We start from the raw sequence: 18,955 nt of genomic DNA, 5'->3' as shown, positions 1-18,955 counted from the left end.
TGTGTAACCTTGCTGAGAGCCTCCAGGTGCTGGACCCATTTTCTGAATCAGCATAACAAAAAGCCAGGAGTCAAAAAGGCAGGCTTGGAACCCTGGGGTGTAGGTGGTAGAGGTGAGACTGGGCATATTCATACATTAACAATTATGTAACTGCTACACATACAACAAAAAAGAGTAAACTGGAAGATTTTAATGAATTCTAAATCTAAACTGAATGGTACTTAAGAAAGACTATGAAATAGCTCTACTTGGGGAGCATTGAATCCCAAAACTTTTTATTAGGAACTAAATACACAAAAGGTAAGTCTTATGAGTAGATACTTTTCCACAGAAGACTTCCAGATGGCTAACAGACACATGAAAAGATGCTCAACATTACTCATCATCAGGGAAATAGAAATCAAAATCACAATGAGATACCACTTCACATCTGTCAGTCTGAATGGTTAAAATTAACAACACAAGAAACAACAGGTGTTGGTGAGGATGTGGAGAAAGGGGAACACTCTTGCACTGTTGGTGGGAATGCAAACTGGAGCAGCCACTCTGGACAACAGTATTGAGTTAAAAATAGAATTACCCTATAGTCCAGCAATTGCACCACAAGGCATTTACCAAAAGGATACAAAAATACAGATTCACAGGGGTTCATGCACCCCGATGTTTATAGCAGCATTATCAACAGTAGCCAAGCTATGGAGAGAACGCAGATGTCCAGTGACTGATGAATGGATAAAGATGTGGTATATCTATCCCATGGAATATTACTCAACCATCAAAAAGAATGAAATCTTAACATTTGCAACAATGTGGTTGGAACTAGAATGTATTATGCTAAGCAAAATAAGCCCGTCAGAGAAAGACAAATGCCATATCATTTCACTCATATGTGGAATTTAAGAAAAAAAACAGGTGAACATACGGAGGGGAGAGAAGAGAGAGGGAAATAAACCATGAGAGACTCTTAGAGAACAAACTGAGGGTAGATGGAGAGACATAGGTGAGGGACAGGCTAGATGGGTGATGGATATTAAGGAGGACACTTGTTATGATGAGCACTGGGTGTTGTAAGTGATGAATCACTGAATTCTCCTGAAACCAATATTGCACTGTATATTAACTAACTAAAATTTAAATAAAAATGTGAAAAACTAAATAAAAAGGTAAGTCTCTTCATTTTTAGTATCCTGCTACAAAGCTTTGGACCAAGGATCGAGGAGATGTCTATTATCAAAAAGTTCTTCCTCACTTAGATCCTTATGGACTCTGATTAGATGATGTTGTTAACTTTATTATTTTGTTTTTAACTATTGTGGATTAGAAACTGAACCTACAAGAGAAGGGGAACTGTTACAGGCAGAGAAAAGAACTTGATACCAGACAGCTTGATAAGCAGACCAAGATGAAGAATGATCTTACTATACAGTCATGACAATGACTCTGATTCCTAAAGTTGGTTTCAGGTCATACTTTGTTCCTAACTTTTTTCTCTGGTAGTAGGTTCTGGCTTCTAGAACCATTAGTGCTTTCTGTTAGGCACCTTTAGGTCCAACGCATATTTGTAAGACAGACCCTTAGGATCACTGGATGTAATCTGAAGGAAGCAGGTCTGCCGAAGAAGCTTTTCTGAGCCCTTGGCTTCTTTAGCACAGTGCTCCAACCAGCTGACCTCAACTGACTCATCAGGTTATAAGAGAAGTTGGGAATAGAAATTATTTCCCTGGGGGATCCTGGCTGTATAATAGCTATCATTTGTATGCAGTTAAATGATTTGCAGAGTAGCATAGCTCGGAGCTCCCAGCTGCATTCTGTTTATTTCTGGAAGCATATGAAACAGTTGGCTGGGAATGTGGTTTCCAAAAGGTATTGTAGGCATTATAGTAACATCTGGGGCTGAGTGTTTCCCCCACCTCACCCAGATTTTGGTCAGAAGTCCATCCTGCATCCAAGAAACTTGGATTTAATGGTTATTGCCTGCTTTCCAATGCTTGCCGGTTAGTTCTGTTTCTACCTGCCACAGTCTTGAGCCTCTCAGCTGCCATCCCCCAGAGAGTGCCAAGGCACATAAATATTCATGAGGGAAAGAGATTCAGAAGGCTGAGGTCAGGGGAACCCTATTTCTGAGATGGGCTACTGGCTTATTGCCTTGCTTTCCTTTTCTTCCCTCCCCTCCTCTTAGAGTAAATTGTTATGTAAAGTGGCAATTATCTATCTTCTCCATCCAGTAGGGAAGAGGCAATGTGGTAGGTAACAGCCAGGAGAGGTGTGGGAACCACATATGATTCCCTGGGATGGCACAGTGTTTACACCACTTACACCAATGATGGCTTACACCAATGATGGCTAAATTGCTCCTACATTCATTACATATTCCAGGAAACAAAGAGGTTAAGGAGAGCAGAAAATTATACGTAGTAACATCTGTCATGGTTGACATTGGAGGGATGGGGGAAGGAGATGCTGTTTGCCCTAGTCAGGCCACCCGCAACTCTGCCCTGGGGACCGTCATACAGGAGCTCACAGTGCTGCTTGCTCTGATCCCCCAAACCTTTCTGTACCAGAAACCAAATTAAAAGGAATAACAGCTGCAGCCTAGTAGACTCTGAGAGAGGAAGCATATTTCAGCCCTTTGCCTCCCTGAAGGGTGGAAGGGTAAGGTTAAGTGGCCTGGATCTAAGAAATTTAGAGAATTTTGACACCAGGTAGACCTTCCTCAACTCTCACCTTTTGCTTCCCTCTGAGTCCCATTAACACTGGCTGCCAGGTTTCTAAAGCTCAGGCTGCTGGCAAAGGCCCCAGTCTGTCCCACACCAGAGACTTGTTCTTTGACAGCTATGTGTTTCAGCCTCAAGTTCCTGATTTTCAGTTTTGTCACTATTCTAAGCAAGGATTTTGCCTGTTACGAGTTATCCTTACCTGGGTTTCATCTTGTGACTTCCAATCAGAGATGCTTAATTTAACTATCTCTTTATAATTCTCCTTTCCCTTTTTCTGTGCTAGAATTGGTCTCTCAAATCACATTAATTTATAGAACGGCCAGCAAAACCATCTTTATGTGCCTACCTCTGCATGAACTATATTTAGTGCCTTTTTATATGTGGCAAGAATAATTTTAATCATCTCAGCAGACAAGGCCAAGTGTCAAGTCACAGCATGGGTGGCAGGGGCAAGGATTTCTCCCTGACTTGATGTAACACCATGAAGAGTTTCTTGGCTCCTTTAAAGGCTAGTTCAGGTAATGGAATACACCAGTGATTTAACACAATCCTTAACCCAGCCAGTTTATGAGCCATGTGTGGAAATCCTGATACCATGAACAACTGGCAAGTCCCTGAGCTGAACAGTGAAGACCCAGTAGCCTGTGAGAATGAAAGAGCTTTGTGTTGGAGCTTAAGAGGCCAGCAAGAGGCAGTGTGATATAATACAAGGAACACCAAATTTCTAGTGAGAGTCCTGGGTTTGGGAGCATCCTTACTCTGTCAACTTACTTGCCACGTTTGTGGTCAAGACCTTTAACCTCATAGTTCAGGTGTTAATGACTCCTGTGCATCAGGCACTGTGTTGGCATTGCTGATAAACTTGTTAATATGACAAGGTTTTGTGGCTAAGTGTGACAACCCTGGATATATTACAGGGTTCTTGTGAGAGCCATTTCTTTTGCTAACCTTAAGTGTTCACAATACAAGTATTGTTTCTATGGGAAATACCGTTAATAACAAATATACCGATCTCCACAGTGGGTTTAGGTCTTGTTAAGCCCATCATAAGTTGAAAATACCGTAAGTTGAAAATGCATTTAATACACCTAACTAGCCAACAATCATAGCTTATCCCAGCCTACCTTAAACGTGGTCAGAACACTTACATAGCCTATGGTTGGGCAAAATCATCTAGCATAAAGCCTATTTCAAAATAAAGTGTTGACTATCTCATGTAATTTATTAAATACTTTACTGAAAGTGAAAAATGTTTATAAGTGTATTGATTGTTTTCCTTAGTGATTGCCTGGCTGCCTGGAATCTGCAGGTCTCTGTCCAGCATCACAAGAGTACAGTACCTCAACCTGTTAGCATGGGAAAAGATCAAAATTCAAAGTGTGATTTCTACTATAATGCTTATCACTTTCATACCATTATAAAATAGAAAACTCTTAAGTTGAATGATCCTAAGTCAGGGACTATCTGTATTTTAAAGTCTATATGGGAGACAGTTAATGTATCCAACCAGGGTACCATACTGAAAAAAAGTACAAAGCAATGTAGATGGGGAATGCACAGTATCTTCTGGGAAAAGATTTTTTGTGCTTTTATATTCATATAATGGCAAAAATTAACATTACAGCCATTGATATGAGGGATATAAGGTGCTTATTAAAATTAAACTTCATGAAACTCTACTTGTTTCTTTTAAAAGTCACTTTTCTGTATTTTTACTGAATACCTGAGAAGACTGCAGGCTTATTATAAAGAACATCTGTTTATATAGCATATTTTCATATCTCTCCTAAAAGGGTCAAAAGCAGCAGAGCATGGGGTGCCTGGGTGGCTCAGTTGGTTGAGCGTCCAACTCTTGATTTCAGCTCAGGTTATGATCCCAGAATTGTGGGATTGAACCCTGCATTGGGCTCTTCACTGAGCATGGAGCCTGCTTAAGATTCATTCATTCATTCATTCATTCATTCTCTTTCTCTCCCTCTCTGCCTCTCCCTCCCTCCCCTTCCCCCACTTTCACACACTCTCTTAAAAAAAAAAAAAAAAAAAAAAAAAGCCTGTGCAGCAGAGTGCCTTGAAGGGATGGATTGAGGACAATCTTTAGATCACCCTTTCATGGAGATGCAGGGCTTTGTGAGAGCTTCTTTGCTTATTTGGAGCCCAAGAGACAGTCCTTGGGATCCTCCTGAGAGAGTAAATACCAAAGGTAGATTAGGCTTGGGCAGACTTGGATGCAGTATACATTGGATGACTCAAAGTAACGGAGAAGAGCATTTTAAAATCATTAACTACAGAGCGCCTAGGTGGCTCAGTTAAGTGTCTGACTATTGATTTCAGCTCAGGTCATGATCACAATTTGTGAGATCGAGCCCCACATTGAGCTGTGTGTTGACAGTGTGGACCCTGCTTGGGATTCTCTCTCACACACACACCACCCACCCCGCTGCCTTCTCTCAAAATAAATAAACATTAAAATTAAATCATTAATTGTAAAGAGTTTACAAATCAATAAAAAGACACTGTCCCATTGAAAGCTCTTCATGATGTGTTGGTAAGTGAGAAAAAGACCACTGACTTCCTTGTATTGTATAATCTTACTTTTTGTAAAAAAGTGTTTGCAGGTTTATATAGAACATTAACTCTGGTTATTATTGGATGGTATGGTTCTGGGCTTATCTTTAGACTTCTCTGTATTTTTCAAGTTTTCTGCAGTAAGCATGTACTTCTTTTATCCTCAGAAAAATAGTGATTATAATATAAACATAATCCTTAAATATTATCTATGCAGGAAAGGGACTGTGTGCTGTTGACTAGTTTATTCACAGGGTCTAGAATATACATTAGAATCACCTGAGAGCTTGTAGAACTAGTTTTGTGAGCCTCATCCCTGGAGATGCTGTCTCAGTTGGACTGGCAGGAGACAAGGTTGCCCAGGGAAGTGGAAGCAGATTCTAGACTAAGTCACACTACAGAGTATCAGAACCATCATTTCCTATATAAACTCTAGGTTCACTGTAACATGGGGCAAAATCTGCATTCCAATTGAAAGTTATAATTTAGTTTCCCTCCAAGAGTTCCCTCTTGACTTTGGTAGTTGCTTTACCTGGGAAGAATGTATCTAGTTCAGTTTCTCCTGAAGATGACTTTCAGGCTCGTGGGATTTGGAACAGGCAATTATCTATCAAATACCAGATGGCTGTGTAGATTAGCCCCAGTGAGTAAAAACACAGTGATTTGAACAAAAGAAATGATTAGCTGGTTGAATAACAACAGGTCATCTCAGCACAGGTGTACTAGAAACAAGGTCAGGGTCAGATACTAACACTTCTATTTTCTTGAGTTCATTAACAGTGTATTCATTATTTCAATACTACTCTGATGTTAACAGTACGGAGACATGGAGAAAGGGCTAACTTATATACCACAGCATTCATATTTTTTATTAAAATATTTTCCTTAAAATTTCATGAAAAGGTTGGCTTTTATAAAGGTTCATATAACCCTTTATAAGATATAGGTAAAATCTATAAAGAACTTATCAAAAACACACCTAAAAAGCAAATAACCTAATTAAGAAATGGATGATGCATCACATTATCATCAGGGAACGACAAATCAAAATCACAATTAGATACCTCACACCTGTCAGAATGGCTTAAAATTAACAACATAAGAAACAATAGGTGTTGGCAAGGATGTAGAGAAAGGGGTGCCCTTTTGAAGTGTTGGTGGGAATGCAAACTGGTGCAGCCACTTTGGTGAACAGTATGGAAGTTTCTCAGAAAACTGAAAATAGAACTATCCTGTGATCCAGCAATTGCACTACTAGGTATTTATCAAAAGGATATGAAAATACAGATTCAAAGGGGTTCATGCACCCCAATGTTTATATAGCAGAATTATCAATAATAGCCAAACTATGGAGAGAACCCAAATGTTAATTGATGAATGGATAAAGAAGATGTGGTATATATATCTCATGGAATATTACTCAACCATCAAAAAGAATGAAATCTTGCCATTTGCAACAATGTGGATGTATTATGCTAAGCAAAATAAGCCAGAGAAAGACAAATGCCATATCATTTCATTCATTTGTGGAATCTAAACAGATGAACATATGTGGGCAGTGGGGTGGGGTAGAGAGAGGGAAACAAACTATGAGAGACTCTTAAAGACAGAGAACAAGGGCTCCTGGGTGGCTCAGTTGGTTAAGTGTCTAACTTTGGCTCCGATTGTGATCTTGCAGTCCATGAGTTCAAGCCCTGTGTCAGGCTTTGTGTTGACAGCTCAGAACCTGGAGCCTGCTTTGAGTTCTGTGTCTCCTTCTCTTCCCTTCCTCCATTCACACTCTGTTTCTCTCTCAAAAATAAACATTAATTTTTGTTTTATGAAAGAACAAACTGAGGGCAGATGGAGGGAAGTGGGTGGGGGATGGGCTAGATGGGTGATGGGTATTAAGGAGGGCACTTGTAAGTGATGAATCACTGATTTCTATTCCTGAAACCAGTGTTGCACTATATGTTAACTAATATTTAAGCAATAAAAATAAAAAAGACAAAAAATTTCATGAAAAAAGAAAACTTAATGTTATTTCTCCATCTACTTGTAAAGAATAGTAGTGTGTGCACTTCCTGGGAGATTTTCTTCTTTAAGAATTCCAAACAGCACATGGATGGCTCAGTTGGTTAAGCGTCCGACTTCAGCTCAGGTCATGGTCTCCTGGTTCGTGAGTTTGAGCCCCACGTTGGGCTGTTTGCCAACAGCTTGTAGCCTTGAGCCTGCTTCAGATTCTGTCTCTTTCTCTCTCTGCCCCTCCCTGACCCCTGCTCTGTCTTTCTCAAAACTAAATAAACATTAAAAAAAAAATTTTTAAACAATTCCAAACTAAAAAGCGAAAAACAAAAAACAACAAATTCCAAACTAAGCATTTTAGTTCCATTTATGACTGCAATAGAAAAACTGTATTTACACTGTCCACCTATGCATGCACAGAACTATATTGTATAAAAGATAGTAAAAGCTACCCAAGTGCTTAAGACTGCCATTCCATTTCTGCTTAGTTAAAAAAACAAATTGAAAGTTTCTAAGATGCTGCCTGTTGAAAACCCTACTATAGACTTCAGGATCTCCAAGCTCTCGATTAACTAAGGTATAAATGGGGAGAGGAAAGATCACATATAATTTAAAATATAGTTAAACCAAAACTACTCAAAATGTAGTACCAAAATTTTAATTGTAAACATATTTAGTTCAAAATGTATCCAATGTTCAGACATACATTGACATTGTAAAACATCATCAAAAAACATAAATAGGTATTGTTGGTGTGTATGCAGCAAAATATTACTTACTCCACAAAGAAGTGGTCAAAATATGAAAATCAGATTTTAAAAGATCAAAGTCTGTTAAAATATACTGCTGGATTTTTTGTGGAGAGAGTTGTGCCCCAAAACATGATTGACATGTCTGTTCATTAATATGTATTTCTAGTAGTAGACACATTCTAAAATACAGATATTTGTGCATAATTGTGGTGATTTTGGTTTTGGACAAATGCATTATCTATGTATACTTTATGGGCATGTTTAATCTTCATACTGATGTGTCCACTTGTAGACAACAGTTAAACCTCATGCCGCCCTAGCCCATGTTCCTAACATTTAGATAAGTGTTGAAGATTAGGCAACTAAAAGCAGTGGGTATTATTAGCAAGAGGCAGCTCTGTGAGGTGAGTTAGTCTTTTTCGTTATTTTACTTATTTGTTAACATGAAGTCATTGGTTCACACTTTCTCCTGACATTTAGGTAATTCACCACCGGATAAATAGTAATGGTGGTAACTTGACTTCCCATTAATCTGTGTCTCCACAATTGTCATTTGTCCACACTTACTAGATACATGAAAGAAGTTAGCAAAGCTATAGAATAAATAGATGAATGTGATATGCTTTCAGGGAGTAACAGTTTTACTTGAGGATGTTGAAGACAAAATAAACAAGTTGTATTGATGATAATTTAAAAATTATTTTTATATTAAAATGATGTGTACATATTACAGACTATAAAGTAAAATGTACATGATTTTAAAGGTGAAACAGGAGACTTCAAGGAAATTTCCTGATCAGAGAGGCCACTTTACACTATACCCAAGACTTCAGAATATGGGATTGGGAGGGGGTGAAGTGGTATATATTAGTTCAATCTAGTTATGTGTTCTTTTGTGAAAAGATTGAGAAGCACTGCAAGGGGGCATGAAGAAAAATAGCATAAAATTTAGTTCGATAGATGCCCATTTAGTTACAATTAGGATGGGACTCCACTGAATTAAACTTTTTCTGAAAAAGCCTAACTCTTAAATGAGCCAAGCTTAAATCACTAATTATCCTGTTTATGGGGACTCAAGATTAAGAGAAGAGTTTAAAGAAATAGAAATAGCTAGATTATAACAATTTCCTGATAGAGAAACATTACTTTCCTCATTTATTTACTTTATGTCTCATTTACCCTTTTGGTGTCAAAAGTTCCCATGACTTATGCATACTTGCAGTCTTGCTGCTAAAGATTCTCTACAGCTCAGACTTTGATGATGATGATGGTGATGATGATGATAGTCAACACCCATATAGTGTTGATCATATGTGAAGCACTGCTATAGATGCTTTGCATTTAGCCCTCACAACAACCCAATGAGATAGAGTTACCCGTATTTTTCCATTTTACAGATGAGGAAACTGAGGCACAGAGACTTCAGTAATTTTCCCAAGGGTATGTTGCCTAGAAACGGTAGAACCAAGATTAGACCCCAGGCAATCTGGTTCCAGAGTCCTGCTCTTAAATATTATCTTTCCTACTTCTCATCACCAAAATTATTAAACATTTAGGGCTTACAAGGCTAGAATTCATGAAGCTGTTGGAAGTGATGTTGGAAAACTGCTTTGAGTCACATGAACAGCATTAACAAATGAAGATCTGGTAGAATTAGACAATCAGGACACAGTAGATGCTTCCAGAGAGAATCATTTGGCTAACAAAGGAAATAAAATGAAGCCGTGAAATAGATTTTGTTTAAATTACTTTCATTATGGTCCTTGTTTCAGCAGCCCATGTACTAAAATTGGAATGACACAGAGAAGGTTAGCATGGCCCCTGCGCAAGGTTGACACACAAATTCATGAAGTTACTTTCACTATAATTGTGCTGTGAACATCCCGTGTGAAATAAAGGATGTTGTATGGTAGGTATATTAGTTCTGTCAGGAAAAACACATAAGTTCCAAAAAGCATTCCATTTGGTGTGTATTCAGAGAATTAGTGACTTTTTACAAATTGTTTTCAGATAAAGAAAATCTGTATTAAGTGTATGCTTAAAAGTTAACTTCAGTCTAGTTACTGACACAGGAAACTAGATAACCATAGGAAGTTGATGGTGCCAAGTGTCAGTAAAGGTATGGAGGAGTTTCATCTGTGATCCAGTTGTCCTGTCCCAGAAGAGAAGAGCCTGAGTGGCCTTACCTATGTCCTGTCACGCCAGATTTCTTTATTTGTCTTCATCGTAAGTGAGGAAATCACTCAGGGGCTGCATTGCTCCTTATGATTGCTCTGAACTTGGAAACTGCATGTGTGTTTAATTTCACTCCTGTTAACGGCTTCCTTCCTTAGGTCTATGCTTTTTGAGGGCAAAATCTGCATTCTTTCTAAATACTGTTTAGGGTCACTTCATCACTAAAGTTGCCCTTCCCACAGCCTGGACTCAGAGATTATCTTCTTATGAAAGACCCCACTGCAAAAAGAGAAACATTTTCAGGCACATTTAAGTGGAATATATAAAGATTTTCCAGGAATGATTTTGCTCCAAGAAAATGAAGCTTTCAGCAAACCAAATCCAGAAGCATGAATTTCAGTTAAACAGAGGAGGGGAGATGGTTCACTGTCACCATATTAATCTTGGATTTTGATCATTGTTATAAAGGTTTAACCAGCTAGCTAACATAAAAGCAGTTCTAAGTCCAGTCTTTGGAAGTTCTCATATCAAATAATTTGACAGTGACCAAAATTAAATTTCAGCTTTTATGCTTTGGGCCCTGAAAATAAGAATGTGGTTAATATTGAAACAGTCTAAATATTCAGAAGTCTTTTTGCCCAGAGAATTGCATCAAAGATATCTTAAGACACAATGAACCTGTGGCAATAGTCTTTGCCTGTAAACTCCAAGTCTTCTTTGCCTAGTACTCCACCTAGTAGATCCCACCCTATCTAGGCATTCCCACCTGGCTTGATCTGCCACCAGGCTGCCATTTATCTGTCAGATGTGTCAAGGTCCAGTAGTTTCTGCATGCACTTGACTGCCAGCTTTTCATTCCAATTTTAATGGAAACAGAGTCCTTCCTTCCCATTGTAGATCAATTAACCAGATTGTATTGAGGGCAGAGAAAATTAACTTTTCCTTCCAAGACCAATAGTCCTAAGGAAAACATGAAAGATTAAAATTTACTTTTCTCTAGGAAAATTCATAGGTTTGAGTCTCCACAGAGAGTTGTCTGAGCTTACATGTCAGTGGGAGCTTTAAAAAGACCTGCTGGGGATCACTCTTTAAAGAGAATAGCCTGAGATTCCAGTGTGGGTTTGTTGCTGGCCACATTTGTGCATTAGCAGACCATAAGAAGGGAATTCTAGGAATACTAGGTAGTGGCAAACGTTGTCATATTGCGGTTTTTATTGTCTGCTGGTTTGAAGGTTCACAGTAAAACATTTTCTTCCCACGTTTTAATATTCTTGTGCCCTTAAACACCGTCTTAGGCATTTATGTCTGCCTCAGCCAGCAAACCATTCTTCCCTTATTCCAGGAGCACAGGGCCCAGCTAGAGATGTGCTAAATACAGCTGTCCTTTTAACAAAGCCTTCTGAAGTCCAGATATGATACTCCTTGTGAAACAGACCTAAACCAAATATGTCTTGATAAGAGGATTCTGTGAGAGGTGCACCTGACTCATTTTTGTCGTTTCTTGCATTAGCATCCTCACTGTATTGTCCAGTCCAGACATCTTTCTAGAAATAGCAGATATTAATCTTTAGCTAGAAGTAGAGAAGACTTTATTATAAAAACAAAAATATTAGTTGGAACTGCTCGACTCCTCACTCTGGAATGAGTAAATATATAAAAACAAATAAATGTATGTCTTCACAGATATTATAATAATACATCTTCTCTTCCCCTCTAAGTCTGTCTCATTATAGGATGTTATTCTTAAGGCACAGTAGGTTTATGACTTCAGCATAGGAGACTGGTGAGACAATGGGTATGAAAGCAGACACTGAGGAGTGAGAAGGTCCATTAAATTATTGTATCTGCCCCGTAGGTATAGAGAAGACAAACCTAGAGGGTCCAGCTCATGAGGCTCTTCTATAGTGCAGAGAGACTGGAATTGGGAAGAAGGAAAAGATGATATGAGAAAAGAAATGTCTGCCTCTGTCCTGGCTAGGGTAAAGATGGGCAAAGGAAAATAAAAAGAGGAAGGGAAACAGAAATGTGTGTAAGAAAGGCATCTCCACAGTTAGTTCTGCACTTTGGTGTTGAGAGACTGAGGACTTCAGAGTAGCCCTGCAGACTCAGGGTTCTGCCCCTGTGCTCTTAGTGGGACTGGGGACTGCGAAGGAGCATTGTGCTCTACAAGCCAATATGCAGCAGCTCACTTGTCATGCAGCAGGTTTGCTGAGGTGAGAATCAGAATCATTACAGCAGATGTTGGGGCAGACGCCTGGGCAGGGGGCTGAATGGTAAAGGATCACACTCTGGGGTATGCAGCCAGCCAGGGCTGAACAACAAAAGGGCATTGGCAAGACCTACCTGGGAGCATTACTGGAGGTAAAAGAAGTGGCCAGCATGGTACTTTAGCTTCAAGAGGCCAGAAAGACACATGGTGACAGGGAAACGAGATGTTACTACAAACCAGTGGGTGCCAGGCAATGCATATGAAAGGACTGACACAATGCCAGATGACTGCCCCCAAACCCCATCAGACACTGGGCAGGGCTGGGTGCCAGTAGAGGAAGACAGAAATCTGTCAGGGTATCTGAGTATTTTCTAAAGGATAGTATTGACATTTTAACAGTATTTAACAATATTTATTCTTCTAACCCATGAGCACGGAATGTTTTTCCATTTCTTTATATCTTCTTCAATTTCCTTCATAAGCTTTCTATAGTTTTCAGCATACAGATCTTTTACATCTTTGGTTAGATTTATTCCTAGGTATTTTATGCTTCTTGGTGCAATTGTGAATGGGATCAGTTTCTTTATTTGTCTTTCTGTTGCTTCATTATTAGTGTATAAGAATGCAACTGATTTCCGTACATTGATTTTGTATCCTGCAACTTTGCTAAATTCATGTAACAGTTCTAGGAGACTTTTGGTGGAATCTTTCGGGTTTTCCATGTATAATATCATGTCATCTGCAAAAAGCGAAGGCTTGACTTCATTTTTGCCAATTTTGATGCCTTTGATTTCCTTTTGTTGTCTGATTGCTGATGCTAGAACTTCCAACACTATGTTAAACAATAGTGGTGAGAGTGGACATCCCTGTCGTGTTCCTGATCTCAGGGAAAAAGCTCTCAGTTTTTCCCCATTGAGGATGATGTTAGCTGTGGGCTTTTCATAAATGGCTTTTATGATCTTTAAGTATGTTCCTTCTATCCCAACTTTCTCGAGGTTTTTTATTAAGAAAGGTTGCTGAATTTTGTCAAAGGCCTTTTCTGCATCGATTGACAGGATCATATGGTTCTTATCTTCTCTTTTATTAATGTGATGTATCACGTTGATTGATTTGTGAATGTTGAACCAGCCCTGCAGCCCAGGAATGAATCCCACTTGATCATGGTGAATAATTCTTTTTATATGCTGTTGAATTCGATTTGCTAGTATCTTATTGAGAATTTTTGCATCCCTATTCATCAGGGATATTGGCCTTTTTTTACTGGGTCTCTGGTTTAGGAATCAAAGTAATACTGGCTTCATAGAATGAGTCTGGAAGTTTCCCTTCCCTTTCTATTTTTTGGAATAGCTTGAGCAGGATAGGTATTATCTCTGCTTTAAACGTCTGGTAGAACTCCCCTGGGAAGCCATCTGGTCCTGGACTCTTATTTGTTGGGAGATTTTTGATGACTGATTCAATTTCTTTGCTGGTTATGGGTCTGTTCAAGCTTTCTATTTCCTCCTGATTGAGTTTTGGAAGCGTGTGGGTGTTTAGGAATTTGTCCATTTCTTCCAGGTTTTCCAGTTTGTTGGCATATAATTTTTCATAGTATTCCCTGATAATTGCTTGTATTTTTGAGGGATTGGTTGTAATAATTCCCTTTTCATTCATGATTTTATCTATTTGGGTCATCTCCCCTTTCCTTTTGAGAAGCCTGGCTAGAGGTTTATCAATTTTGTTTATTTTTTTAAAAAACCAACTCTTGGTTTCGTTGATCTGCTCTACAGTTTTTTTAGATTCTATATTGTTTATTTCTGCTCTGATCTTTATTATTTCTCTTCTTCTGCTGGGTTTGGGGTGTCTTTGCTGTTCTGCTTCTATTTCCTTTAGGTGTGCTGTTAGATCTTGTTTCTTGAGATAGGCCTGGATTGCAGTGTATTTTCCTCTCAGGACTGCCTTCACTGCATCCTGAAGCATTTGGATTGTATTTTCATTTTCATTTGTTTCCATATATTTTTTAATTTCTTCTCTAATTGCCTGGTTGACCCATTCATTCTTTAGTAGAGTGTTCTTTAACCTCCATGCTTTTGGAGGTTTTCCAGACTTTTTCCTGTGGTTGATTTCAAGCTTCATAGTATTGTGGTCTAAAAGTATGCATGGTATCATTTCAATTCTTGTGTACTTGTTAGGGCTGTCTTGTGACCCAGTATGTGATCTATCTTAGAGAATGTTCCATGTGCACTCGAGAAGAAAGTATATTCTGTTGCTTTCGGATACAGAGTTCTAAATATATGTGTCAAGTCCATCCCATCCAATGTATCATTCAGGGCCCTTGTTTCTTTATGGATCCTGTGTCCAGATGACCTGTCCATTGTTGTAAGTGGGGTACTAAAGTCCCCTGCAATTACCACATTCTTATCAATAAGGTTGCTTATGTTTGTGAGTAATTGTTTTATATATTTGGGGGCTCCCATATTCGGCGCGTAGACATTTATAATTGTTAGCTCTTCCTGATGGATAGACCCTGTGATTATTATATAATGCCCTTCTTCATCTCTTGTTACAGCCTTTAATTTAAAGTCTAGTTTGTCTGATATAAGTATGGCTACTCCAGCTTTCTTTTGGCTTCCAGTAGCATGATAAATAGTTCTCCATCCCCTCACTCTCAATCTGAAGGTGTCCTCAGGTCTAAAATGAGTCTCTTGTAGACAGCAAATAGATGGGTCTTGTTTTTTTATCCATTATGATACCCTATGTCTTTTGGTTGGCGCATTTAGTCCATTTACATTCAGTGTTATTATAGAAAGATATGGGTTTAGAGTCATTGTGATGTCCGTAGGTTTCATGCTTGTAGTGATGTCTCTGGTACTTTGTCTCACAGGATCCCCCTTAGGATCTCTTGTAGGGCTAGTTTAGTGGTGACGAATTCTTTCAGTTTTTGTTTGTTTGGGAAGACCTTTATCTCTCCTTCTATTCTAAATGACAGACTTGCTGGATAAAGGATTCTCGGCTGCATATTTTTTCTGTTCATCACATTGAAGATCTCCTGCCATTCCTTTCTGGCCTGCCAAGTTTCAGTAGAGAGATCAGTCACGAGTCTTATAGGTCTCCCTTTATATGTTAGAGCACGTTTATCTCTAGCTGCTTTCAGAATTTTCTCTTTATCCTTGTATTTTGCCAGTTTGACTATGATATGTCGTGCAGAAGATCGATTCAAATTACGTCTGAAGGGAGTTCTCTGTGCCTCTTGGATTTCAATGTCTTTTTCCTTTCCCAGATCAGGGAAGTTCTCAGCTATGATTTCTCAAGTACACCTTCAGCACCTTTCCCTCTCTCTTCCTCCTCTGGAATACCAATTATGCGTAGATTATTTCTCTTTAGTGCATCACTTAGTTCTCTAATTTTCCCCTCATACTCCTGGATTTTTTTATCTTTTTCTCAGCTTCCTCTTTTTCCATAATTTTATCTTATAGTTCACCTATTCTGTCCTCTGCGTCTTCAATCCGAGCCGTGGTTGTCTCCATTTTATTTTGCAGCTCATTGATAGCATTTTTTAGCTCCTCCTGGCTGTTCCTTAGTCCCTTGATCTCTGTAACAAGAGATTCTCTGCTGTCCTTTATACTGTTTTCAAGACCAGTGATTAATTTTATGACTATTATTCTAAATTCACTTTCTGTTACATTGTTTAAATCGTTTTTGATCAGTTCATTAGTTGTTATTTCCTGGACGTTTTTTTGAGGGGAATTCTTCCGTTTCGTCATTTTGGATAGTTCCTGGAGTGGTGCCAAACTGTGGGGCACTTCCCCTGTGCTGTCTTGAATAACTTGCGTTGGTGGGCGGGGCCGCAGTCAGACCTGATGTCTGCCCCCAGCCCACCGCTGGGGCCACAGTCAGACTGGTGTGTGCCTTCTCTTCCCCTCTCCTAGGGGCAGGATTCACTGTGGGGTGGTGTGGCCTGTCTGGGCTACTTGCACACTGCCAGGCTTGTGGTGCTGGGGATCTGGTCTATTAGCTGGCGTGGATCAGCAAGGTGCACAGGGGCGGGAGGGGCAGGCTCAGCTCAGTTTTCCTTCGGAGATCCGCTTCAGGAGGGGCCCTGCGGCACCGGGAGGGAGTCAGACCCGCCGCCGGAGGGATGGATCCGCAGAAGTACAGCATTGGGTGTTTTTGCGGTGCAGGCAAGCTCCCTGGCAGGAACCAGTTCCCTTTGGGATTTTGGCTGGGGGATGGGCAAGGGAGATGGTGCTGGCGAGTGCCTTTGTTCCCCGCCAAACTAAGCTCTTTTGTCCCAGGTCTCAGCAACTCTCCCTCCCGTTGTCCTCCAGCCTTCCCTTTCTGCTCTCCAAGCAGAGCTGTTAACTTATAACCTTCCAGATGTTAAGTCCCGCTTGCTGTCAGAACACACTCCGTCTGGCCCCTCTGCTTTTTCCAGACTCAGGGGCTCTGCTTGGCCGGCGGGCCACCCCTCCGCCCTGGCTCCCTCCCGCCAGTCCGTGTAGCGCGCACTGCCTCGCCGCCCTTCCTACCTTCCTCCGTGGGCCTCTCCTCTGCGCTTGGCTCCTGAGACTCTGTTTTGCTAGTCTTCTGGCTGTTTTCTGGGTTATTTAGGCAGGTGTAGGTGGAATCTAAGTGATCAGCAGGACGCGCGATGAGCCCAGCATCCTCCTACGCCGCCATCTTCCCAGGATCCTCCGAACTTCCTAAAGCAGATGTTTAAATTATAGTACTGAGGCAAAGTGTAAGGTAGATTGAACATTTAGTTACATTGAAAGGCGATATATCAGATGTGATCAGAACCAATTTTTTTTAATAATGGTTAAAACAAAGAATGATAAATAATTATATTTATATTTGTATATATCTTAAACATTTTATTTTAATTTACTGTTAATGTATATTCATACAGCATTCTTTTAATGTGGGGCCAACATCCTTTCTTCATATATTGGTCTTCCAATTAGTGTTCTTATTTCTAGCATTAATTAAACCTATCATGCTTTGTCTATAATTTCTAATTGTATTTTTTTACTAGGTCAATAACTCCTTAAGCCGCTTGCAAAGAATTTTGAGATAGAATCTTAGTTTTTTTTAAAGTTAAAAAAAATCTTACAATTGCCTTGACACTCCATTGAAATCATTGTTAAAGGAAACTCACTTTAAGTCTGTTCAAAGCATTCAATTTAGTTTTCGTACAGACAACTCTATCTTCACAGTCGTTTTTTCCCCTATTTTGCAATGTGATTAATTATATTACATAACTAAAATAATACATAAGGTGGTCATAAATAGATTTGGGGACACAATTGACTTTTGAAAACAGACACTGTGTAGACATCCCAGACAGAAACCTGTAACCTGTGAGTACTCTGCATATCACAGGAAACCGTATGGTGAGGAGACGGAATGGAGGGTGCTGGTTAATTCAGCTGGTTGTTTAAATGGAGATTGGTTAAGAGTACGAATAGTATAACATTTTCTCTGTAACAGCAGGTGATGGCTCAAAAAGAAGGCCAAATTAGTTATGGATAGCACTTTAACATTTTGTTAATTAAAAAGATTTTTGTAATTAAAAAATCTTTAATTAAAAAGATTTTTGTAATTACATTGTCCTCTGCACTTTCCAGTTGCATGCTCTGTGGGTTCAACTTTGAAAAAGCCCACTATATACATTCATAATCAAACCATGAATGTATATCGTTAATTTGTGCATGGATATTCACTGGAACATTGGCTTTTTTCCTGCTGATCCTTTTCCATGATATTCTTGATTACATGATAGTAAACCAGTAAGGTTTTTCTTTCTTGTCTAAAGTTCATCTTGGTTTCTGCTTTCACACCTCCTGGAAGGTCTCTTAAAATATGGTCTTCATTGCTGTATTTGTAAGGAAATTCCTTCCTGCCACAAATTCTGCAGAATTATAGCTGTCTGCTCTAACCCAGGTTAGAGTTGCCTTTGTTGCTCTGGCTTTGTCTATTCTCTAATCTGTGTCCTGTTTCAGTGCTCTGACTAAAGAATAAATAGGGGATATTTTAAGGTACTTTTGGTTGGAAAAGTAACTTTCTCATTGGGGGTCCCAGCTACAAGCAGTTGTTTCCCCCATTGAATGGACATGTCAGTGCTTTCTATTGACTCTTATACTTCTCTGTCCTTTACCCTACCTGCACTTCTGCCTATCACCAAAGGTGCTTGTGTTTTCCGTTTCATGTCCAGTGCCATGCAGGCTTCTTGTGTTCCATGCTTGGGCACTATTTATATATGCAATAACCCAATTCCTACTCCCTGCGGCCACCTGAACCTGAAGTGGAACAGGTGGAAAGGAGAGTTGGTACGCTCTTCCTTGACATTCTACCCATGTGTGTATTTACCTTTTCATTTGCAGAGCTAAAGATCCTACAGGCTGACTTCTGGCCATGGCATAGGAGGCAGAACTGTGAGTGTTTGTTGACTTCTGCAGCTATAGGAAAACTTTGATCTAGGAATAAGCAGCTGCCTCCAATATGTTTAGCAAATGAACTAAAGACCTTTTCATTCTGTCAGAGGATGCAGATTCCAG

At 39.5% G+C, this 18,955-nt stretch overlaps 1 protein-coding gene and 1 non-coding gene across 4 annotated transcripts in view; both read left to right on the top strand.

Moving 5' to 3' along the window:
• Positions 1-18,955, top strand: part of TMEM108 (transmembrane protein 108) — a 360,169-nt gene that overhangs the window by 139,685 nt on the left and 201,529 nt on the right. The gene's annotated exons all lie outside the window — the stretch shown is intronic.
• On the top strand, positions 9,797-9,904 carry LOC125922176 (U6 spliceosomal RNA). The gene has a single exon (XR_007457613.1). It is a non-coding gene; the product is annotated as a U6 spliceosomal RNA (small nuclear RNA).

This window comes from Panthera uncia, chromosome C2 (assembly GCF_023721935.1).
Source record: "Panthera uncia isolate 11264 chromosome C2, Puncia_PCG_1.0, whole genome shotgun sequence".
Lineage (NCBI taxonomy): Eukaryota > Metazoa > Chordata > Mammalia > Carnivora > Felidae > Panthera > Panthera uncia.
This window is presented reverse-complemented; position numbering and strand designations above follow the sequence as displayed.